This window comes from Hemicordylus capensis, chromosome 3, assembly GCF_027244095.1.
Source record: "Hemicordylus capensis ecotype Gifberg chromosome 3, rHemCap1.1.pri, whole genome shotgun sequence".
Lineage (NCBI taxonomy): Eukaryota > Metazoa > Chordata > Lepidosauria > Squamata > Cordylidae > Hemicordylus > Hemicordylus capensis.
In genome coordinates this window covers 78,359,483-78,384,886 of record NC_069659.1, presented here as the reverse complement: position 1 = coordinate 78,384,886, position 25,404 = coordinate 78,359,483, and the positions used below count along the sequence as shown (strand labels likewise).

Here is a 25,404-nt window from a genome sequence, read left to right as displayed (position 1 = left end):
GACACAAATCTGTCAATTACACATGCAGTTGTGAAATTTTGTTCTTCTGCAATACAAGTTTGATGTACTCTGCTTGCTAATGGCTAGAACTAATGTGCAGATATGTTACTAATACACAATTAAATTATACAATTGTTGTAAGTGTGCTGGTATTGGTCAAAGAATGTAATGAAGAAAGACTGACTAACATAGCAATCAATGAGAGTTTCATCAATACCCTATTCAGACATTTTTAAAAGTGCCGCTGTAACCAGATACAGTGGTGCAAATGGGTCAGAAGTCCTGCCTCCTCATTCACTGTTACATCACACTGCTCATGCTTACAGCAGCATTTGTCTGAACAGGGAAACCCAGTATCCATGATGGTGGGTGCTTCCGTGATTATGAAGCTGGGGTGATTCAGCCTAATGGAGTAATATGATTACTCCACATGCCCCTAAAAAGAAACCAGAACAAAGGATTCTGAACTAACTAAGTTTTTGAATCCTAGTCTCCAACCATCCCAATCAGTTGCCAAACACACAGGGAAACTCAAAAAGCCTGCAGATGGGAACACACATGGGAAAGATACAAGGGGCCAATCTGAACAGAAGAGATGGGGATGAGGGTGAGCTGGACAATGATTGGAAGGGCATGGTGGAATTCGAAACAGAGGGAGAGGATTAAAGGAGAGACAGGGAGAGGATGAGAAGGCAAAACATTAGGAGAAACTACCCCACAGGTTGGGAGGAGAAAAAGGGGTCCAGATCAAACCTCCACCTCCATGATACTAAGGCTTTGAGGAAAGCTGAAGTTAGCCAATCTTCCACACAACGACCTTCATAACGCATGTAGAGCTCAAAATCCAGCTGTTGTTCCACCAGACTATTACCAAGTCATCTTCTTATACTTATGATATACACACAACATTCAATAGTCATTCTAAACATGGATTTATGATGTTTTAGGATTTCACCAAGTTTCTTTTCTTTTTTCTTTGTCTTTGTTCTTTTTTGTCTTAACCTCATTCACACATCATACACATTGTTAACGTTTGTGATGCTGATATCCTGTTGCAAAGGCTGACATAACTTCACTATCTATCTAATTTAGAATATTTTATAATAATTTTGAACCTGCATTTTAATAGTTTGTTTACCACTGATTTCATATTTGTTTGTTTGTTTGTTTAACACATTTGTATACTGCCCAAAATGCAAGTCTCTGGGTGGTTTACAACAAAACAATAAAAACAACAAATAAAAAGATTAAAACATGACAATAATTTAAAATTTAAAAGGTTTAAACTATTAAAAACACAATTAGAACCATATCTAATTAAAAGCCTGGGTGAACAAATGCATCTTGACTGCCTTTTTAAAAGTTGCAAGAGATGAGGAGGCTCTTATTTCAGCAGGAAGTGTGTTCCAAAGCCTCGGGGCAACAATGGAGAAGGCCTGTCCCTGAGTAGCCACCAGACGAGCCGGTGGCAACTGCAGACAAACCTCTTCAGATGTTTCCAGTGGGTGGTGTGGTTCATAGCGAAGAAGGCATTCTCTTAAATACCCAGGACCCAAAGCTGTTTAGGGCTTTATAGGTTATAACCTATAGGTTATAATTATTCACAAAAGATGTTGCAAGCAATATATTATCAGATTGTTAATAACTTTCAGAGCTTCAACAGTGAATAAAATGATAAAATAACATTAACAAGTAGGCATTTTATAGTTCTTTTATTTAGTACAGGCATTTTACCTGTTACATTCTCTCTAAAAAAAATAAGCCAAACTATATAACTAATTTTAAAATTCTATTTTAAAATTGCTACACTTAATAATCTACAGGAAATTTGCAGTTTCCTCATAATTTTGTGTAAGGATAGATTTCTATCTATGCATGTTTAGTTCTTTAAAGCTCTATCAACAGAGCTGTACAAGAAAGAATCTGAGTCTCAAAATGATAGAATAGAATTTTAGACTTGAGGGTGTCCATACATAAAAAGATCTACTCTAGAGATTGTGTGGCAATCTAAGCAGTACAGGAATTCATTAGAATGTTCTGACTGCATTAAAGGATTAAATAGAAAATATGGCTTCCTGTAGCACTATTATACTTGATATATTTTAACGCCTGTCCCTTTAAGAATCTTAGAATATTTCCATTTCAGCTTGCAACTGCCCATTTTACTGTGTTTCTCTGGCACCAACCTAGCATCTGATGGTGTGTTGTTAAGCCCACACGCCTATGCAACATTTAAACTTCTTATTATTACCGTATTATTATTAATTCGATTTCTATACCACCCTTCCAAAAATGGCTCAGGGCGGTTTACACAGAGAAATAAAAAATAAATAAGATGGATCCCTGTCCCCAAAGGGCTCACATTCTAAAAAGAAACACAAGATAGACACCAGCAACAGTCACTGGAGGTACTGTGCTGGGGATGGATAGCACCAGTTACTCTCCCCCTGCTAAATAAAGAGAATCAGCATGGTAAAAGGTGCCTCTTTGCCCAGTTAGCAGGGGTCTTATGATCTTTTCACTTAATCTATGAGTGCTACATATTTCTTTACACTTACTTCTTAGAAGTGATTAATCTCCAATTTAGAGTTGGCCTTCGTGTAGTCCAACTCCTGCTCAGTGCAGAAAACTTATGGCAGTCCCTGACAGATGTTCACCCAGCCTGTCTGAAAATATCCAGCAAAAGAGAAACCCACGACTGCATGAGGCAGATGGTTCCACTGTCAAATAGCTTGTAGAGCTAGGCAATTTCTTCTAATGTCCAGCCTAAATCTGCTTGTAACTTCCTAATATCCAGGTTAAATTCTTGTAATTTCAACCCAGCGTATTTAGTTCTGCCCTCAGAAGCAACAGAGAACAAACCTGCTTTTGCTTCTTCTATGTGAGAGCCCTTCAGATATTAGAAGATGGCTCTAATTATCTCCCTTAGTCTTGCTGCTGCTTCAACTGTTCCTCATGGGGCTTGGTTTCTAGATCTCTTGCCAATTATGGGCTGGTTCAGAGGAACAATGGCTTTTGGGAGCATTTATATGAAGAAACCACAAAAATCACCCCCAAAAGAACCCAACTATAAAATAAAGATATATGAAGAAATGACATCATTCCCCATGTTCCTACTTTTAAGAGTATGCCATGTAGCAGCAGAGTGCAGAAGGGTTAAGTTTTAATTTTTAGAACACTTCTAAAGTGACCTCTCATGGAAGCAGGAAGGTACAAAAATGTGATTGTTTGCAAAGAGCAAGCAAGCAAACAAACAAAAGTGGTCTTTAACAGGACAAGCCTTAAGCACTGCTGATACATACCATATCTGACAACAATATTCTTCGGAGACTTACATCAGGCACAATGAACAGATTCCGATTAGGTACAAAAAATTGAACCACAAGTCTTGTGGGACATTTATGTCTTTCTGGAGACAGCATACTTGTAGTGCTGATTGGAATGATTATTGTGATAATAAAATAAAATAATTTTAAAAATTCAGTGGAAACAGGAGATTTTGGGAAAGGAATTAATCGACATTTAAAAATATTTCAATACTAATTATGGGAGTTCTTTCATTTCCAAAATAAATGCCTTATGAGCCAATCCACAGTTAAAATGTATCAAATTATGTCGTACTTTGTCTGTTAAAAGTATGCCACAATATACCAGTTTCTCTAAGATGTGGCTTGTTTCAGGAACTATAGAAATCTAGGATAAACTCTCCATATAAAGGTAAGAAAAACTTTTCTATCTGAGAAAAAATTTGGATCTTCTCTATCCAAGTCTCTATCCACTTTGTTATTGTGAACCGCCTTGAGACTTTGGTTTGGGGTGGTATAGAAATGTATAAATAAAATGTATAAATAATAAATAAAGTCTTCAGTCATTCTACCAGTGTCACTAACATTGTTAGTGTTACTAACCAAGTAATCACACTAATACCCAGGTACCCAAGACTCAGTTTTAAGATCTTAAAAAATATGAAAATGTATCTTTGGTTGCAATAAATTGCAATAAATGCAATCAATGGTACATATGCTGGTATCCTCTAGGCTTGCCTACTGTAAAGCACTCTACGTGGGGCTGCCTTTGTATGTAGCCTGGAAACTACAGTTGGTGCAGAATGCAGCAGCCAGACTGGTCTCTGGGACAACCCAAAGGGACCATATAACACCGATTTTAAAAGATCTGCAACGGCTGCCAATATGCTTCCCAGTTACAAAGTGCTGATTATTACCTATAAAGCCGTTAATGGCTTGGGTCCATTAGTCCAGACTCAGGACTGACCTTCTCTGTGGCTGCCCCAGGGCTTTGGAATACGTTCCATCTCAAAATAAGTCTGATTGCTTTTAAAAAAGACCCTCAAGGCACACCTGTTTTCTGAAGTTTTTAATTGAAAATAATTTTATACTGTTTAATTGTTTTTATCGTGTGAAACTGTTTTAATTGTTTTTACTTTGTTTTATATTTGTTCTGTAGACTGCCTAGAGATATACGTACCGGTGGTATATAAATATGATAAACAGTATTTTAAACTGATATATTTTTATTGGTTTCTTAAAGGGGGTATTTGGTCCCCATATCCTCCAGCTTTGCTGACTTTCTTGACAGTCTATTAGCCTATCTATACGTGCTCAAAAGACGGCATGTGTGTATTCAGTTGGTTGAAAACTATATCCTGACTAACTTCATTTACAGGCTGTGCCTTCTGATTAACTATTTATTATTTATTTATTTATTTACATTTATAGACCACCCCATCCAAAGCTCTGGGTGGTGCACAAGTTTTAAAAGACATAAGAACAAACATCATTTAAAACACACTGCTTAAAAGAATATAAAGATAATTCAAAACCATTTAAAACCAATTAAAATACTTTAAAATTTTAAAAGCCTTGGAAGGCCAGGCCAAATAAGTAGGTTTTTAGGGCTTTTAAAAAGACCAACAGTGAGCCTAAACTACACATATCTGCTGGGAGTGCATTCCATAGGCCAGGAGCAGATACAGAGAAGGCCCGGTTCGGATTCGCCACCTGATGTACCGATGGCATCTGGAGACAGACCTAGAAGGAACTTGCCTAAATTCTCTATTGATTTCAGTGGATCTTATTTGCACATATGTTATTTCAAAGAAATTTAGCAATAACATTTTAATACTGAAAGATACAACAATAATCACAGTATTGAAAATCTGTTGTCAGAATGGTGTATAAAAGAATAGCAAAAGTCCAGCATGACAACTACATTTATAGCCACAGTGAGCTTTCAAAGATGCAAGAGCTTTCCTTGACAATTTTGCAGATGAATGCCAGCATCAAAATAGCATCCAGGAATAACGTTATTTCCTGTTTTTTGTGCATATTAACAGAAAACACCTGTAGAAGTTAGGAGAACCATTGTACTAAGACCCATGTTTTCATGAACAGGGCCGGGAAAGAGGGTGAGGAGATTGGGAGGCAAGCTGGGGGGACTATAGAGGTGCAGCAGCCCTCTATAAAGCAATAGGAATTTTACCAGCTCATTGGCCCAAAAATGTTTTCCAAGCCAGGAACAAAAGCTAAAGACTGTTTGGGAACAGAGTCTCACAGGTGAGAGTCTACATATAAGTACAAAGGTGAGAGTAGAATAAGAAATGGATGAAGGCTAGGAAATGAAGGAAGTATAGCAGAAAATGGAGAAATGCCAAGAACGATGGATATTTTGAGCTCCTTTCAAAGCCGGGGAGAAACAGATACTAGGAGGAATGTGTGACTGCAAGCTGTTTCCTTCCTTCCTTTTGGGGTATGTATGGTTCTGTCAGGAATAAATGTTTTAGGGCCTCTCAGGACCAGTACAAAGCACCCCACATAAAATCTCACACAGCACCTATAATGTTGGTACTCTTCCAGCAACTCAATTTGGTATTTTGGCCACATCTTTCTAGTGTATGTTTATGCTGATGATATTAACATACATATAAGGAACGAGAAACAACAACATACATTAGTGGAAGCAGCTCAAGCCAATTACTTATAGCAATTTACTACATAGTATCATGGGATATAGTATGTTAAGATGTTCCAACACTAATTCAGAGATTAGAGTTGGCTAAAAATAGTCACAATACCTGTTTGTTTGTTTGTTTGTTTGTTTTAATTCCTGGGGAACTTCATGTGTTACAAAGACTGATATTTCCCAGAATAAATTGTCACTTCCTTAAATCATTTTGAGCTCTAAGATGTTGTTGATGAGAAAATGTCACACATCAAGATTACTAAAAAGAAACTAGTATCACTATAGAATTTAAATCTACATTCAACCACTTAATTTTCTCATTAACACAATTTAATGACAAATATAACATAGCTTAGTTTTCATTGGCGAAAGATACCTATGAAAACCAGTTGTGTGCCAGCACATCCGGAATCCACTTTTAATTGTACACTCCACAAGATGGAAAGCAATAGCTTTTATCCATAGTAAAATTTTTCTAACTGACCACAAAAGTAAAACAATCCCTCTGTGCTTTATATCATTTTTCATTGTAACTCAAAGGTGAAACTGGATAGATTTTAAAATAATAATATTTATATAGCATGTAGAAGTGTTCAAAGTGCATCCTATACATAATATGGTTTTGTAAAGATTATTTAGATAAGTAGATGAGCATTGCTTACTATCCTGATATTGCAGATGAAAAATTGAGAGGAATTAGAGTGCCTAAGGCCACCTTTCTGAGTTCACAGTAGATGTGAGATTTGAACCAAGGACGTGTAGGGGAAGAATGGCAATTCAGTCCCCAAATAGCAAAGCAAAACCAATTTGACGAGAAAGCAGCAAAGTAAGAGGTCTTGAGACAGTTCTTTAGTATTGAAGAACTACAAGGATTTATTTAAAGAAAAGTTTACAAATGGATGGGGAAAAGCCTGCAGCTTAATTTCAGCTGTAGTTCATGGCTGAAGAGAGAGACCAAAACAGCCAGCCATCTCTGGAGAGACAAAATGGAGACGAACACTGGAAGAACAAAGAGGAGAGGAGTCCAGCACTTTTATCCATGACTCTAAAAAACCTCAGGGGTCACTATGAGACATTGTAGCTGAGAGCTGATGCTGCCAGGGTCCTAGATCCAACACTCTTTTTAATTGGCTTGTGTTGCTGCCTGTAAGTCTCAACTTCTCTCTCAAGGTTTTGAAACGATCCCTTGGCAATGGCTTAGTTAGCACATCTGCTACCATTTGTTCACTTGGACAATACAACAATTTTACAAGTGCTTTTTCTTGTGCATTCTGCACATAATAATATTTGGTTTCAATGTGTTATGTTCTAAATTTAATTTTATCCATTTGTGAGATCAGGATGCAGCTTTGATTATCCTTGAACATCTCAGTGGGTTTTGGTTCCTCTGTGTTGAAATCCAACATTAGGTTGTGCAGCCACACCACCTCTTGACATGCTTGAGTGGCAGATACATATTCTGCCTCAGTAGATGAGAGAGCAACTATTGCTTGCTTGCTGCTACACCAACTGACTACTCCACCACTATAAAAGAATACATACCACTGGTTGACTTCCAGTCTGTTTGATCCTCAGCCCAGTCTGCATCCATATAACCTACTAATACCAGTGTGGTGTAGTGGTTAGAGTGTTGGAGACTAGGGAGACGTGAGTTCAAATTCCCACTCAGCCAAGAAGCTCACTGGGTGACTCTGGGCCAGTCATGCATCTCTTAGCCTAACCTACCTCACAGGGTTGTTGTGGGGATAAACAACATAACGTACATAATTTGTACATAACCATGTACACTGTTCTGGGCTCCTTGGAAGAAGAGCAGGATATAAATATAATAATAAATAAAATAAATAATTTGGGTCCACTACTAGCAGGCAAATTTAATTTTAGATGGATTGTCCCTTTTTGGTACCTGCCTAGTCTCTTTACTGTAGTCCAGTTATCTTTGCTGGGTGTGCTTACTTTCCTATCCAAGATTCCCACAGATGATTATTATAAAGGTAAAGTGTGTAGTCGAGTCAACTCCTGAAGACCACAGAGCCCTGTGGTTGTCTTTGGTAGAATACAGGAGGAGTTTACCACTGCCACCTCACATAGACTGGGAAATATATCAGCGGGGATTTGAACCAGCAACCTCTGGCTTGCTAATCAAGTCATTTTTCCGCTGCACCATAGCTACATAAAAAAGTTTTCCAATCACTGTCGTGTACTCACTGTCCTGTACTCACTGCCTGGCAGAAGTTCACTCTCCTCCTTCTGTTTTAGGTGACCTGTTTCCATAGGTGTACTCATTTCTTTGGCTTCTGTAAGTCCCAGATTCTCTAGTAAATCATTTATTTTTTGGTTTTGGTTAAGCAAATAGCTCCCATCCTCTTCTCTCTCTATGTGTATCCCAAGATAGTGTGAAAGAGGCCCAAGTTCTATCTCACTATTCAGGTGCTTTATTATTTCAAGACTGTCCCTTCTATTTCCATAACAAATTATCAGCACATCAACGAAAGTATGTATATAGGTCCATCTGTTGTCTCAAGTACAGGCAAGGGTCAGCCTTTACTTGGGTAAATACCTCATTGACTAGTAACTGGTTTAATTTGATATTCCAGGCTCTTGCAGCCTGCTGTAGTCCATAAATACTTTTCTGCAGCTTACATACAAGCTTTTCTTTACCAGGTTCCACAAATCCTGGAGAATGCTCCATATGAATATCTTCATGGATGTCTCCATGAAGAAATGCAGTTTTCACATCTATGTGATCCACTTGTATTTTCTTTGCTGCTTCAATGCTTAGGAGTGTCCTTACTGAGGTGTGTTTTACAATGGGAGCAAATGTCTCATCATAATCTTCCCCACATATTTGCAAGAATCCCTTTGCCCCTACTCTTGCTTTGTAATGCTGGACATCTCCTTCTGCATTGTGCTTAATTAATTTTTAAAAAATCCACTTGCACTCCACAGTCTTCCTTCCCCCAGGTAGCTCTGTGCGTGTCTATGTGTTATTTTTGTGCAATGATTCCATTTCTTCTTTTGCAGCTTCCTTCCAGTTGTGTACTTCAGTTGCAGGTAAGTTATCAATTTTCCCCCATGTGCTTGGTTCTTGAAACATTTATCCCTTTGCAATGTAGGAAAGTTTCTTAGATGGAACTTAGATGGAAAGTTTCTTAGATGGAACTTTTGTCATATTGAACGCCACAGCCTTTGTTCATCATTAGCATTTTCTTCTGCTGAATCGCTGCCAGGTGTAAAACTTACAGTGGATCCTTCTTTTTTGTAATATTGCCATGATTCTTTCTCCAACTGAGAATTGGGCTCTTAGTTTGGCAGTTCACTAGTGGTTGTTTTTTCATTTTCACTGAAGTATGCTACATTGCATGTTTTAATTGTTTCAGTGGCAAGATGTAAAATCCTAGATCCTTTACATCCTATGGAATAGCCAACAAGTATTCCTTCCTCAGATCTACAGTTGAGTTTGGTTCTTTTGGCTTTTGGTATATAGGTGTATAGTCACCTTAAGTGGTGCAGTGGGAAATGCTTGACTAACAAGCAGAAGGGTGCTGGTTCGGATCCCTGCTGGTATTATATTGGGCAGCAGTGATATAGGAAGATGCTGAAAGGCATCATCTCATACTACGCAAGAACTGTATTCTACCAAAAGAAAATCACAGGTTTCTGTGGGCGCCAGGAGTCAAAATCAACTTGACAGCACACTTTACCTTTACTTTATATAGGTGTATGCTTTAGAACCAAACACTCTTATATGACTCAAAGTGGGCTTGTTGCCATGCCATAACTCATGTGGCATTGTTCCTGTAGCCTTTGTTGGCAATCAGTTTTGCAGGAAAGTAGCAGTCATCACTGCCTTTTCCCAAAATTTAGTAGCCAAACCAGCATCTACTAGCATGCATCTGGACATTTCCATATGAGAAATTTTCTTTCTTTCTTTCTTTCTTTCTTTCTTTCTTTCTTTCTTTCTTTCTGCTATTCCATTTTGCTCCAGAGTATACGGAACAGACTTTTGGTGTTCAATGCCCTCCTCCTTTAGGAATCTTATGATATCATTTCCCATGCATTCACCATTATAGTATGTATTCACCACTATTGTCAGAGCAGAGGCTTTCACTGTGGCTTTGTCCCAAACTTGTTGCTCACTCTTGTTACAACATATTAGCTCTTTTTGCAATGTTGCAACATATTCTTTTAGTCTTTCTAGTCCTTATCCCTTTTCACTTAACAGGTATGTATATGTGTATCTAGAATAGTCAATAATGAAAGTAAGAACATATTTATTCCCTCCTGATGTATTAACTTGCATAGGTCCACAAACATCACTATAAATCAGATCCAAAGGATGCTGTGCGAGAAAAGCGGGTTGTGTTGCCTTTGCTCTTATACAGCATGCACACTTTGATTCAGTGCTGCAAGGGGCTATTCTTAGACCCTTTACCAAATCCAACTTTTCAGCCTGACTTAGCATTTTGGCATCTCTATGGCCTAACCTTCTGTGCCACAAATTCAGACATCCTTTGTGTGTGTGTTCCTTCAGAGATTTGGCCTTTTCAGTCACATATTCTACTTCAAACAAGCTTGTAAAACTGTCTTCATAAGCAGTTCATGTTTATGAGTAATGAAATAGTGCTGCCTTCCTTTAAATTTTACTTCATAGCCGCTTTCTGTAGCATATTTTACAGACATCAGACTTGTTTCTAGAGTAGGCATATACAAAGCTTCTTCAATTGTTAATCCAATGGTTTATCCTTTCTCCAGTTTACAGAGCAACTGTGCAGATCCTTTCCCTTCTGAATACATCAGTTTTGCAACTGCCAAATATATAGGGATTTCACAACTTGTATCTAGGTTTATAAATCTCTCCCTTTCTCTTATCAGGTTGCTTGTAGCACCTGAGTCAATGCAAATGCCACTGCTGTTCTCAGACTTAGCTTCCAAAACTTTATCTGTTCTTGCAAAGTATATATTTTGCTTATGATAATAATAACCATGTAATAATAACCAAGCTAATGCAATAATAACCATGGAGCACGCTGAAGCAGTGCATGAACCTTGGTTCATGCACATCCAATAATATGCAATAATAACCGTGCAGCACGCTGAAGCAGTGCATGAACCTTGGTTCATGCTCATCCCTAGTGGATATATCTGGATATCCAAAGAATCTGTCTTTTTATATTTCTATTGTCTCAGCATTACTTCCCTCTTCCATGCACCCAAGAAACCACTTACACATGCACCCAAGAAACCATTTTTGAAAACTGAATAATTGCCAGCATGGGCCCTTGTTGTATGTGAGTAAAATGAATAATCAATTTTAGCTCAGCGCACTTAATTGGGAATGAGTATAGCAAGAAAAGCCACCTAATGGCGCAGCAGGAAATGACTTGACTAACAAGCCAGAGGTTGCCGGTACGAATCCCTGCTGGTATGTTTCCCAGACTATGGGAAACAATTATATTGGCAGTAGTGTTATAGGAAGATGCTGAAAGGCATCATCTCATACTGTGCGGGAGGAGCAATCGTAAACCCCTCCTGTATTCTACCAAAGACAACCACAGGGCTCTGTGGTCACCAGCAGTTGACACCGATTCGACAACACACTTTATATTTATTACAAGAAAAGTAGTTCTTTTTTTAAAAAAAAATTAAACAACCCTGTAAGAACCTGACAGAAGCACACTGCAGGGCAAATACAAGAGCCACATGGCTTCTGCTGAGATTCCTAGCAGATATCCTAATAAAGTATGTTCATAAGGAGGGACTGCAATGATGAGCCAGGGGCCAATGCAACTCTCCCATTCCCCATGCACTGTGCTATTGCTCCAGAGCTGAGTTTGAAGTGCTGTTAGTGCTCTGGAAAGCCTCTACACAATCAGAAACATATTGTTGATAATCAAAGCCCATCCAGATTGTAGAGAGTGCTAATGGCTCTTGGACAACAGTGTCTATGCCAGAAACTAGGAGAACTGCACAAGGGCTTCCTGTAATCGCACCTTACACACATGCTTCATTAGTTAGGACATCAGGCCCTGACTTTAGTTCCTTCTTCATTGTGTAATCCCAGCCAATCAGAGACCATGTTGTGAAGGTGATGATGTCAAGATACCACATAACATGTTTCTTATGTTTTTGTTCTTAAGTCTCTTCAATAATGTCTAGATTTTTTTTTTAAAAAAACTGTGACATAGTATCATCATCGGTATAAATTTCCCAACCCCACTTCATTAGCTGCCACTAGTGAAGGTTGGGTAAAGGCTTAACTTCCAATATTATTTCATGGCATGTATTTTCTTGTAATAGATACTGCTGAATAAACAGATGAAAGAAATGGGGAATCCTATTCCCAGTGGCATCCACAACATGTAAATCTTGCTGCAAATCATTTAGAAACTCTTCTAACATTCAAAAACATTTCTTTCCAAAACAAAGACAGAAGCTAGTCCCACAGTCAAAATCCCTGGTGGCTAGGGAGGGCTGGAAGGCCTCCCCCACATGATCAGATGCTTTTTAAATCTATGCTGTGCCGTGAACCCACATGACCAGCACAGTGGAGCTGGATACACAGGGGATCTTGAAGAGGAAGTCCTCCAGTACCCCAAAATGCATTGCAAGGAAATGCTGCAGTTTCCGGCTGGCTGCCTGGCCACTCTTTAAGCGGCACTTTGTGATCCTCAGGGAGCTGGGCTGCCAGGAGCTACAGAACACAGCCATTGCTTTCTTACCCAAAACATTATGGGAAGGTTTCCAGGAAAAAAAGTGGCTATTTAAAATGCTGCTACTCTTGCACACAGAGAAAGCAGCTGACTTGTGGTTAAAGAAAGAAGGGGAGCCAACTGCTGCCAGGTTAAATCCCATCCCTGAAGCATTGAATTTATCTGATGCACCCCCTCACAATTCAGTAAAGGCTCCCCCACGTGCATTGTCAACCAATGCACTTGACTGATATAGGATACAATCCTGATATGTGTAGTGATTTACAGCCCCATTAACTACAGTATGTATGCCTAGGGCAGAAACTTTAGATGGGAGGCAAATTAAAAGCCAATGTGGCTGCCCAAAATCCTTAGTAATAAACTGATTTTTTTTTAATGGCACATACAAATGGAAGGAAGGATGGGTTACCAAGGCTGAATAAAATTGACATGGACTGTATTTATTCCTGCATTTGAAAAATAAAGATAGTTTTAAAGCTCATTTTTTGTGCACCATTGATATTAGCTATTTATCAAGAAAACGAATTATCACTTTGTAAGTATCACATTACCATACACAATTACTGTAAAGGTTCTACATATACTGATATATTGATTTCCACTTGTTCAGGAAATAATTCAGTAAGTACTATAGAGTCTATTATATACTGGACCAATTATTCTTATTCACATCAAAACACATACTGAGGCGAGTCTCACGATCAGTGAGACCTGCCTTAAGAGGGTTTGTGGGGAAAGCAGGCTTAGCCCGCTCTCCCCGTAGACGATCACAATTGCAGCCCTGGGCGGTCGGACCAGCTGCCCACATGACTGCCGGCTCCATCACGGAGCTGGCAGGGGCTGCGGGGATCAGGGGCCACACGGCCCCTGGAAGTTCCAGGATACCCCGCATGAGTTCCAGGATGCATCCTCGTCAAAAAGATGAGGTTAATGGAGTGCTCACTCTGTTAACCTTGGCTAAGGGGAGGGGTACTTTGGGAGGTTTGCTGCTGGGAGCTGCGCGTCTTCTGTTGCAGCACACGATCTTCAAAAAGTTACTAGGCTCCCTTAGCCCGCTTTTTGCCAATCATGAGAATAGCCTCACTATTATAAAAATGGTTGCTTGAGAAAACGTGCTAGAATTAACCAAGCTTTTAACAAAATATGAATCCATGAAGCCACAATATAGATTCTTAAGGAGTTATGGTCCAGGAGTTTTACATGTACACACTTAAACTTAGCGATATAATTATTTTTTAATTGCATAAAAATTGTATAAAACAGAGATTCTTGTCTAAAAACTTGTACTGACTATTATATGGACTGGCTATTGAAACCTGAATTAGAGGGTTATGCTAAAAAAAAACAACCCACAACTTTATAAACTAGGAAGTTGTTCAGTATCTGACTCAGCACTGGTCTGAAGTCCACACACAGACACCAATAAACCCCAGGTCCAAATATCTGCACAATTCATAGTACAATGAGGACAACCTATTCAAATATTTTTACAAATTAAGTCATTGTAGGAACATTTGGTTTTGAAGAGCCACACAGTATGAAGGAAATTAGCCTTACAGCATGATCCAAGCATGTTTGGCATGATCCAAGCCTCAGTGGTATCCCCACTGAGGCTATTCCCACGAGTGTGCAAAACTGGGCTGAGAGAGCCCAGCCTGGTTTTGTACGCTAGTGTAAACCACCGGCATTGGGTCCAGTCCCGGTGGCTACACGGCAACAAACTTGCCTAAGCAGCCACCCTCTAAAAATAAGTTAAGGGAGTGAGCGCTCCCGTATCCTTATTTTTGTATTCGTGTGTCAGCCATGGCTGCTTGCGCTTGGAGGTCCCCATAATGCACCATGCACTCGCTCAGTACATTATCGGAGCTCCAGGGGTGGGGTGATGTATAGCAGCATGTCATGGCACCCCAACCACAGAGCTGCCAGGAGCACAGCTAGTCATCTGGGAAGGCAATCCACTCACCCAGGGAAGAGAGCTCGGTCGTCTGTGGGGAGGGTGAGTCAACAGACCTCCCTACAGACCTCCACAGAGTTCTTCTCACTGATTGTGAGAAGAGCTCCACTGAGTTCAATTAGACATATTCCATAGCAAGAATGATTAGGAATGCAGCCAAAGTCATGCTGAAGTATACATTATCATATTGCAGAGTATTTATATCATTAAAATGATCAAATATTACTGGGGCAGCTTGCAATAAAAGTAGCATTTTATTTTAGCTCATCATTTGTTTTCTCCCCACTTGTTTTATCTATATTAAACTTGCATAAGAGAGATAACTGAAGTTCTACCCAAGTTAAATAGTTATGTCCCCTGCAATGTAACAAAATATTCATCTGATCACTGTAGATTCTATCCAAACTCTTAATTTATAAAAATTAAATTGTGTCTAATACAAAAGTAACCATTTCAATGTTGTGAAGTAATTGGCTGAAAGATAAACCTGTGCCAATCTGTAGAACTGAAAGTGCTCTAAGGAACTTTATTAATTCCTTCGCAAAACTTTAAATCTCCTAATATTGGAGAGGACACATTTGTAGGTTTGCCTTTGGTGTGCAATGTCTTAATCTGCCAAAACTATTGTTAACAGTATTTTGTAGAGAGGATACATCATTTTATCAAAAAAGCAGCTGTTTTATGGTACAGTGAAGAGCCACAATTTTGAACACATTATGCGGAATCAAGTTCTCTTACACATTTGGAATCTGAATGTCTGAAAGTACATGGCCAAAATTAGTAATAAGTAACTGTGTAAGTATGCATTTAAAAGAATATAGTATTGAAATATCTCAGTGTGCTTCCTCAGAGGGTGATTTAAAAATGAATTTCTAGTCAAAAGTACTTGTTAGTTCCTGAGGAAATTAATCAGAATTGAATTTTTGTTCTTAGCTACACAAGCATATGACATGATACAGAAAGATGAAGCTATTGATTCTGGGATGCTCTTATTAAAACCAATGGTACTGTTTGGGAGTATGTTATTGTATTTTGTACCTAAATTCAGAACCATGTCATACAGAAACTACACTTGTTTCCACTTTAGAAGAAAGTTGTGACATGATGAATATTGTTCCATAATCTAATTTAAACTGAGAATTTTAAAAACATACTATGAGAAAAGGTTTGTCTGTAACTAATAGTTAGCAAGGAACAAACCTTGCTAGGATGCCCAATATTTTTGTGAGCCAAAATGTGTTACCTTCTTTAGCTTATAGTTTTTTAAAAAATTACTAAGATAGGCAGGAGCAATCTTCATTGATTGTCTCTAGTCAAACAGAACACCTGTCCCTTGTTTACAACATTTCAATTTAAGCCTGAAGTCCATAACTAACTGTATTGGATCCTTCACTGAATACAATTTTTGGAAGCTGAAGTATACACACCCATACACATTCCTTTTTCAATGGACATTGTTTTCATAACTATATCCAAATCTATACCGCTAACAATTTACATGTTTCTTTGGGGTACATATTTTTCCTTTTCCTTTTCTGGAAAGGCTTAGGAGCAATATTCCCCCCCCCCACTTAGCAGCTTTTAAAAAATCCCTAGTGAGATCTACTGAAACTTATATGTTTTATGCGCTTTATTAACACCACAACTCTATTAGTTCAACATATTTTAATGCTGGATGTTTTCATCACTGTAAAATCCATGTACTACACTTTAAATATTGCACTTAGGAAACAGTTTACAGTATCATAATTCGGACCACAGCTATATAATACTGAAACAACCTCCACTCATGGTGAAATGACAAGAATTTGCAGACCCTCAAGGTTTTATAAAACATTTCAAGCTGTTCCAGGTGCTTAGTCTTCAACCACTATATTGCATTATTGGAAACAGATGAATGTATGCATGCACACAAATATTAGTGTACAATGCATCCACATACACTATCAATTTTGATTATAAAGGTATGAAAAACAAGTCCTCCAACTGTTAGATTTGTAAAAAACATAGCTGAGCATTTCCAGATTCTTTGCTAACAATTAAATTGAATTCCACGAGCCAGTTATAGCAGACTAGTACAACAGTAACATATCTAAAGTGGTTTGCAGATGTCAGTCTTAAGCATATTTATGTTTTTCTGTTGTTAATGTACAATGAATACATTCTGCAGAATTTGAAAACTTCAAAATTAAATACATATTCAAAGACTCCTAAATCCCCCATACACTATTATCTATTTAGAACTTTAAGAGGGGAAAGTTTTTCTCAAACTTTTTCTCAAACTTCTTGAAAAGACAAACTTCTAGAAAAGCTCAATACTTACTCTTTAATGAACTTAAAGAGTTTTAAGAATTCCTCTGTTCTTTATCCAGAAGTGTTTTAAAGCAGACCTTATCAGTGAAAACTGACAGAATGAGATAGTTACACTTGTATTGATTTTCTGAGAAAGTGTGCACAAGTACAAACCTTCTGTATGACTGAGCTCAGCGGAACCTATTCTGAATTTTGAACAAGCTCAGGGAAACATAAAATAATTCCAACAATTTTGCATACTAGGAAAAAGAAATCAGAATGAAAAAGACTGTTTCACGTCCAGCGTATAAAGTCATTTTGACATGCCTACACAACTGGTTATGGCAGCTTTCAGAGTGATCCTCATCACAAAAAAAGAAAGAAAAATGCTCCAGGTTCTTTTAGAGAAAGCTCTCCGTTGGGAAGTTGATTTTGGACAAGTGCCAAAATCATGTGCAAAAGGGGCCCTCATTACCAATTCATGACAGCCTTCAGCGCTAACAAAAAATGTGACCCAACAGGCTAAAGCAACAACAAAAATTAAAAACTAGGAGACAAAGACAACTTACTTAATATTCCCTCCATAGCTACATTAAACTTTTTAGTAATTCAAACCTTATTTGTTCAAAGCTGTTCAACTGCTTTTACATTATTGCAGAGGCATTCTTTACAGCTTGAAAATCACATTCTCTTCCCAAACCATAGAATCTTTCAAAAGTATTTTTATATGACAGCTGAACTTTGTCAACGGCCAAAATGTGCCCAAACATATTTTATTTCTGTAAACTTTAGAACTAAACAGAGCAGTGCAACATTTTGCCAGCTTTTAAAATGAAGCAAAAGAGCTACAACACAAGAATCATTCTTATTTAGACTTTCAGAAAATGTTCATGCAAGCAGGATGATTTCAAGCATTTGCAATTAGCTGAGACCTCACTGCACAGTTTCTCATAAAAGTAGATTTGATATTCAGCCTTACCTACATGTCGTCTGGCTTTTCTGTGGATCAAAAAGTTTCCTGCCTAAGCACACAGATATTCTTTCACAACCCATAAAGGCCCCTTTTATTAATCCAGCACGGTCACAAACTTCTTTCTGCACCACGTTGGGAGCAGGATGCATCAGCTTTCAAGACAGAACTCATTCTTAATACACAAATGTTGGCAGATTGCATAATACTGGATTTATCTTAAAGAGGGAAAGCGCTTTTAAAAAAAATGAGTAAAGAGGGTGCGGTTATATGTTAGACTATCCCTGAGAAAAGGGCCTAGGCTGCACTAGTACCTAAATGCTAGCAGAAGCTTACTGGGAAAGGAGCCAATGGAATGACTTTGTTTGACCCAGCTGCCAATCTCTCCTGAAGCAGTGCGCCAGACTAAACACTCACACTATTTTAACTCAAATCAGGCTACAGCAGCTGTTTGCTTTCCGGCTCTGAGCTATGCACCATGGCTGTGATGACTCTGCATGGCACACATGATAGAGCTAGGGCCGCACAGTTAAAATATGTTCCTTGTTTGGTTTTGTCATATAGCAGTCATTATGTTTAACCACTTCCTACCTCCTGGTGCAATAAAAGAGAGATGAGTGTATGTGGCTGTAGAAATGTTAAGTGAAGAAGAGAGGCTACCATTGAGTACCGGAGACCATTCATAGGCAGTAGTACTGTGGTACAAGGGGTAAGTAAATTGGAAGAGTCTGCTATGCTATGACTGCAGTATTTAGTGGCACATCTTGCAATCCCAGAGCAAAATGTATGTTCTGAGATGGTTGTCATTCAGTTTCTTTAACAATAAAACATCTTATTTCCGTCTCATCTTAATTTTCCCTACGTTGGTTTTCAAAGGATGCTTCTGTCATCCAGAAGGGAATCAGTAGAAATTGATCAGGGGTCCTTTCTCAGAAGGCAGAAAGGCAGAAAGGTTCACCTGAAGGATGACTAGACCACACTATTGAGAAGTTTTTGCAATGCACGCCTGAAGGAGTGCATTCTATGTTGCTCTCATGGGGAAAGTGCCCTGTATGAACTAAGTGCAGGCTCTAAGAATATGCTCCAGAACTCTCTGCAGTGGGGTTCAGTGGAAGAGATGCAGGACTTCCTTGGCAGATTAAACAATGAGGAAAGAATTGCCTGAAGGTAGAAAAATTGAAAAACACAGCACTTCTCCATCTGTATGTTCACAGTCTAAGTTAAACATTACTAGCAGACACACAAGAATATGTCACTCAGGTTCTATTAATGTTTGATGCATGGGACTATAAGATTGATATTTACAGTGCCAAAAGTCAGATTCTTCTTGCAGTTCACTGGCACAAATATAAACTATGCCACTGTTAATTAGGAGAGAGATTTCATAAATGAATGAAAGTGAGTGGTAAGAGAATTGCATCCATTCACTGATGTACTTTAAAAAACATCTACTTTACAGGATTCAAGGACATTATTATAGGTGGGTCGCAACATTTTTAGAAGGACAAAGGGCTCTGCAGAAGATAAATTTTATGGTTGAAGAGGGTAATCTAGTGTGTTATATGAAGATCAGCAATGAGAAACTTATACTCAGTGGGTTGTATCCTTAATTGATTTTGCACAAACAGAAGGCATTTCAGTGTTCACAGGATGATAAAGATTCACCAATCCATACTCGCTCACAAGCCACCACCACCCCCCCCATGCTTCATGCCATTCTATTCCAGAGGCTTCCCCAACCTTTTCAGCTGCTTTAGGGCCAGCTGTGGGGGGAAAGGGGCTGCAACATTTCACTTGCTAGAATGTTCCGCCCTGAACAGAAACAAAAGTATTTGGGAAATTGTGCAGAAGTCCATATAGCCTGGACTTATAACAGTATTTTGTAGCACATTAGTGTGTTTATGAATATGAGAAATTTCGATAAAAGCTTTGTGATCTGGCAAAATTAACAGCTTTGTACACCAGGCAAATATATGGATCTAGTAATGGCTGGTTTAGCAAAATAATTTATATATCTTCATCAGTATGATCAATCATCATCATCATCAATCAGAAATTACAACAAGCAATCAATACATCCCTGTCCCGAGTAGTCCACAATGGCCACATTCGTATGTAAGGTGAAACCATGGTCGAATGGACCCGCCATTCTGCACCCACCCCACTCTCATCTGAATTGTTTTACACTGATTCTGTTGCTGTTCAAAGTGAGAGCTTTTATATGGAGTCCCACAGGGCTCTATTTTGTCTGCAATGCTACATGAAACCACTGGGAGAGATCATCAGGAGATTTGGTGCAGGGTGCTATCAGTACACTGATTGCACCCAAATCTATATCTACATGTTAGATTCATCAGGAATTGGCATAACTTCATTAAATGTCTGTCAGCAGGTGGTAATGTGATGGATGAGGGATAACAAACAAACTGAATCATTGTAGGGAACTGCAACTCAGAAGATGGAGTAGATCTGTTCTGGATAGGGTTACATTCTCCCAAAAGTTTGGGAGTGCTACTGAATTCAAGCTTCTTTCCTTATAGCTTTGGCTGATATACTAACTGGAAGGGAGTCTTTTCTGGAAGAAGGTGACTCTAAAACATGCTGGTAACCTCCAGGATTGACTACTGCAATGCGATCTACATTGGACTACATATGGACACTACAACTGGTGCAAAATGCAGCAGCCAGATCAGTCCCCAGATTATTCCAGAGGGAACACATCACTCCTATTTTGAAAGAACTACACCAGCTGCCAATAGGTTTCCAGGCAAAATACAAAGTTCTAAATATTACCTTTAAAGCCCTTAATGGCTTGGGCCCAGAGTATTTAAAAGAATACCTCTTTTGTCATTAACCCTGCCACCTATTAAAATCGCCTGAAGATACAGGTCCATACCTGCTCCTCCTTTGCTGGCCACCGTTTTCTTAATTGGGGAACCAGCTATCATCATGTGCCAACAATGATAATTGCCCACCAGCTATCTTCGTGTGCCAACGACTCTTTTCCCCAGCTGTCCCAGTGTGATGCCATCACAAACATGGCCTCTGTACATACACAGAAACCATGTGCATGCCAGCATCGCACAGGGCCAGAGTGCTGTAAGCGCAAGATGATATCTGGGGGGGGGAGGCACAAGGGAGCACAGAGATTAAGGAACTGGCCTGTGCCACTTGGACCTGCCCCCCTCCATGTTAAAGAGATGTGCTGTGATTCAGCATCCAAATCCTGTTTCGTACACATCCCTAGTTGAAATAGTATTTGAGTTTAAATAAAATTCAAAGGTAAAAGAGTGCTGTTGAGCCGGTGTTGACTCCTGGTGACCACAGAGCCCTGTGGTTGTCTTTGGTAGAATACAGGAGGAGCTTACCATTGCCTCCTCCTGCACAGTATGAGATGATGCCTTTCAGCACCTTCCTATATCACTGCTGCCCGATATAGGTGTTTCCCATAGTCTGGAAAACATAGCAGTGGGGATTTGAACCAACAACTTCTGGCTTGCTAGTCAAGTCATTTTCCCACTGCACCATTAGGTGGCTTAGCTTGATTTTAAATACAATCGGTTTATTTGTTTTTAACTTATTTTAAATTATGGATATTTTAACTTTTTGTGAACCACCTTGAGACACTTACAGGCTATATAAAAATATGTTAAATAAAATATAACAATGGATATGTTGATAAGCTGACAATACTCATTCTAAACACTTCTTCCATGCAGACCTCTTTATTACTCAAAGATAAAAGATAAAACACCATCCACTAGATGTTGCAGGTTAAAAACAAAACCGGCTTCAATGTCAATACACAATCCTCAGTTTCTTACACAAACCAAATGTCTCAGAAGTTCTTAAATGCCTTTCTCACAAGGTAAGCAGTAGGTGGGGAAGAGAAAAGGGAGCGGACAACATAACAGCTGCAACAAGGAACAATTAACTCAGCTGCAACAAGGAACAATTAACTTAGCTGCAACAAGGAACAATTAACTCAGCTGCAACAAGGAACAATTAACTCAGGGAAAAGAGATGGGAGAACAACATAACAGCTGCAACAAGGAATCATAAACTCAACTTCTGTCATCCAGTTACTAATCAATTTCATAGCCCAAACCATCTCCTCCTTAGCATTAATATCTGTTTTTAATTTCTCTATATACATTGCCTTCTTTATGTTTTTGCAAATCTCTTTCCACTGCGAATACAGTAATCTTAGTAATAGTTATCTGTCAAACAAAGTTAAATCAATTCTGATTTAGGCTGCTGCTGCTGCCTCCCTTGTTCCATCGATCTGTCCTTCCACTTACAGTTAGAAATGGCACCTAAACTTGCTTTGTTCTTGAACATATAAAAAGATATGCCATTACTGTACACACTATCATTCAGTTCCACAAGTCAGCTGGTAAAATAAATGTTTGATTTGCTGACACACTATTAATAAATAGTTTTTCAGATTTGAAAGAAGATCCTCTCAAACGTTTGACAGGGATCAAAGACTTGATCTACCTCTCTGTAATTTTTCCAGCGGCTGATACCACTTTTGGCTGAGGTGCAAGCAATTGGTGTCAACCTGGATAACTTTTCAGTGCTTAAAGTGCCTGTATAATCTGATGCTGGCTATTTGAAGACCACAGCTGAATGTTGTTGGAATACAGATCTGCTGCAAATTATTGATTACACATTCTCTAAGTAGTCCATTAGTGGGATGATGTGGATAATGTCGCAGTGCATCAGGAAGAAATCTCTCAGGTGCATTTGAAGCAAGTGTGGGTGGATTGTAGACCTCTTGAATTTCTACCCAGACATTTAATATAGCAGGTGATGTTTTGTGGAAGTATTGTGCCCTGCAAAGATGCATCAGGCTGACCATATTCAAGTGCTAGCAAGTCAATGTAGAAACTGTGCTTGATGAATGTAGAAACTGCACCTGTTGAACTTAAGCCTGAAAATGTACCTTCAGCCCATGTCAACCTGCAAGACCAAGTCAAAGTGCATGCAACCTAATTTGTAAGCCAGCTCAATATATGAAATTGAACAAAATCCAAACTGCTTACCCAGCATGGAAGTTAAGGTAACCATACATTCTACAGGCAGGCAAATGACAGATGAGCAGGACCACAGCTGGCTGACAGAGCAGATTCAGATTTGGAGAGTTCTGGTACCAACTGAGACTTCAAACTGCTCTGCTCTCCAACTCCTGTTTCTAGCCTATCTCCTATAGAAATTGCCAGACTTAAAAGGGGCAACACTCTTTTCCGCAGGCAGTGATTCCAACAATGAAACCCCACCCTGGCAGATGGGTTTTCAGAGGGGTCCTCCAAGTCCGAATATGAAGGCAAGGACATCTCTTCTGGCAATGGCACAATGCTTTCCACCCTAATCTCCTTGTGTCTTCCCCCAACTGAGGAGTGTATGGATCTAGGGTAATGACAAAATAACTTGCAATTCATATTTTTTGAGAGCACAAACAAAACTGTAAGCAATTAAAACCAAGGGTTGTTGTTTTTTTTTTTTAAAAAATCTCCTTATTCTTTTTTAAAAGGTACTTAGTCCATTATTCAGGCCCACAATTTTTGACCATCTCAGGGAATGAATGCTTATAGTTATTTTTAGCACTGTCCACCCCGCTAGAGATGGAAAATAGGTGATCACATTGTTGTACGATATGTCTCCATAGCTGAAGTTGTGCCAGTTCAGTTTTGAGCACTAACAAGTAAGATGCTGTGAAGAGCTGAAGTAGGTAGCGTACATTCATTTAGGAGTGGGGCAGAACCAATAGCTGAATGTGGAAGCTTAGACAAGGAACTGATAAAAATAATAGGGATGAAAAGTCATGAAAGATGGCTTTAGACTTGTAAAAGAATATTCTTCAATGCATTTAAAAGAATGGGTAAAATTATTCTTGGAATCATTCTCTCCTATTGTAAATAATGCAGGAGAACATTCTTCAAGTCTAATTAAAATGTACTTATGAGATATGGTAGCATTAGCAAGGAGTGGGTACGTGACACTAGTTAATTTTCTTTGATCATAGGTAAAAGCTGACTCCTGCAAGATAGATCCTTATCTGAAAATGGGGGAAAAATGCTTATGGATGTTTCTTCCAGGACAAAGAGCAGCTCTGTGAGGTAGCTGTGGTCCCTCTCAGCATACTGTGATTCTGATTCATGGAGGGATGCAACTGTCTACACCAAGCCCAAGCATGTCCTTAAAGTAATATCAAGTTTGACTGCTATAGAATTCAATGCACCAATAATTTCTCCATTTCTGAAATTGACAAGGCCACTCATTGAAAAGCTCAACATGTCGGTAGATAAATTCCAATATATTAATCAATGGGACTTAAATTTGGCTGGACCATGCCTAAATTTATAGTTGAAATACATGGCTATAATATATCATAATATATGATATATGTATAATATATATATTTCTACATTCTGAGCATAACCATATGAGAAGAGGAAGGAAGGAAGGAAGGAAGGAAGGAATTTTAAAAATCCAGATAATACTGGAATGGGTTTTGTTTTGTTTAAACCCACAGAGTATTTCTCAAATTATTACGTTTGATGACCATTACAACCAGATAATCAACTGAGGGAATGCAAAGCAGCACATGTCAAAAATCCATGCAATACATGCAGAGATGGCTCAGGCAGAAATTCACCAGGTACACTTCTATCAACTTATTGGGGAAGCTGCACCTGTTAATTTATGTCTGGACATACATTTCCCCAGCTCAGTGTTGGGCTGAAAGACAAAGGCATAGTGTTGGTGCGTAGATACTATAGGAGACTGTACAAGTATTTCCTGCTTACATGGCACAGAAATTAAGGCGATCACCTTAAGTTAGGATGACTGATTTCCACGCTTAAAGCACAAGTGAAAATTGTATAAACATTCCTTCTCATCTTAAATTGAAAGGGTATGTGTGTGTGCATGGTAAAAGGTATCCATATATGAGAATGAGAGAGAGAGAGAGTCTTTGATTGCTTGTTTTAAATATATTTTTGTATATTTGATAGAATTTGGTCTACTGCTTTAACATCAACATCCGTCCTTGTGAGCAGACATATATAAACTCTTCATGCACTATATTTTTTGTTACACTTGGAAGCATTTGAGTGATTTAAAATCACAATATGATTAATATCACTCAGTTTAAGAATTATAAATAACATTTTCCCCCAATCTGCTACCATAATATTAACTAGGGATGTGCATGGATCTTTTTTTAAAATTTGATTTGAGCTCGAATAGAATAAGCCAGATATGTTTCAAGTCCGAATCTAACCCCCCTAAATCACCCCTGATTCTATTTGGATCTGAATTAATCCAACTCCAAATTGATTCAGGGAGGAAAGAGGTTCTGGGGGCAGCTGAGTAGGTTGGGAGGTAGTGCCCAATGAGTAGCGGCTACCACCCAAATTCCAAAGAAATTGGCCAAAGGGGTAATTTTTAAAACAAATTTTTGAAGTTTGCATATTTTTATTCTTTCTCTC

At 38.7% G+C, this 25,404-nt stretch overlaps 1 long non-coding RNA gene across 3 annotated transcripts in view; it reads right to left on the bottom strand.

The window, feature by feature from the left end:
- LOC128350672 (uncharacterized) overlaps nucleotides 1–25,404 on the bottom strand; it is a 232,020-nt gene that overhangs the window by 118,166 nt on the left and 88,450 nt on the right. Inside the window, exon 1 of one of the 3 annotated variants that reach the window (XR_008319375.1) lies at nucleotides 17,918–18,223. The exons of the other annotated variants lie outside the window; for them this stretch is intronic. This is a non-coding gene — a long non-coding RNA (uncharacterized LOC128350672). Of the gene's footprint in view, nucleotides 1–17,917; nucleotides 18,224–25,404 lie in introns of those variants that run through there. 3 annotated transcript variants of the gene reach the window in all.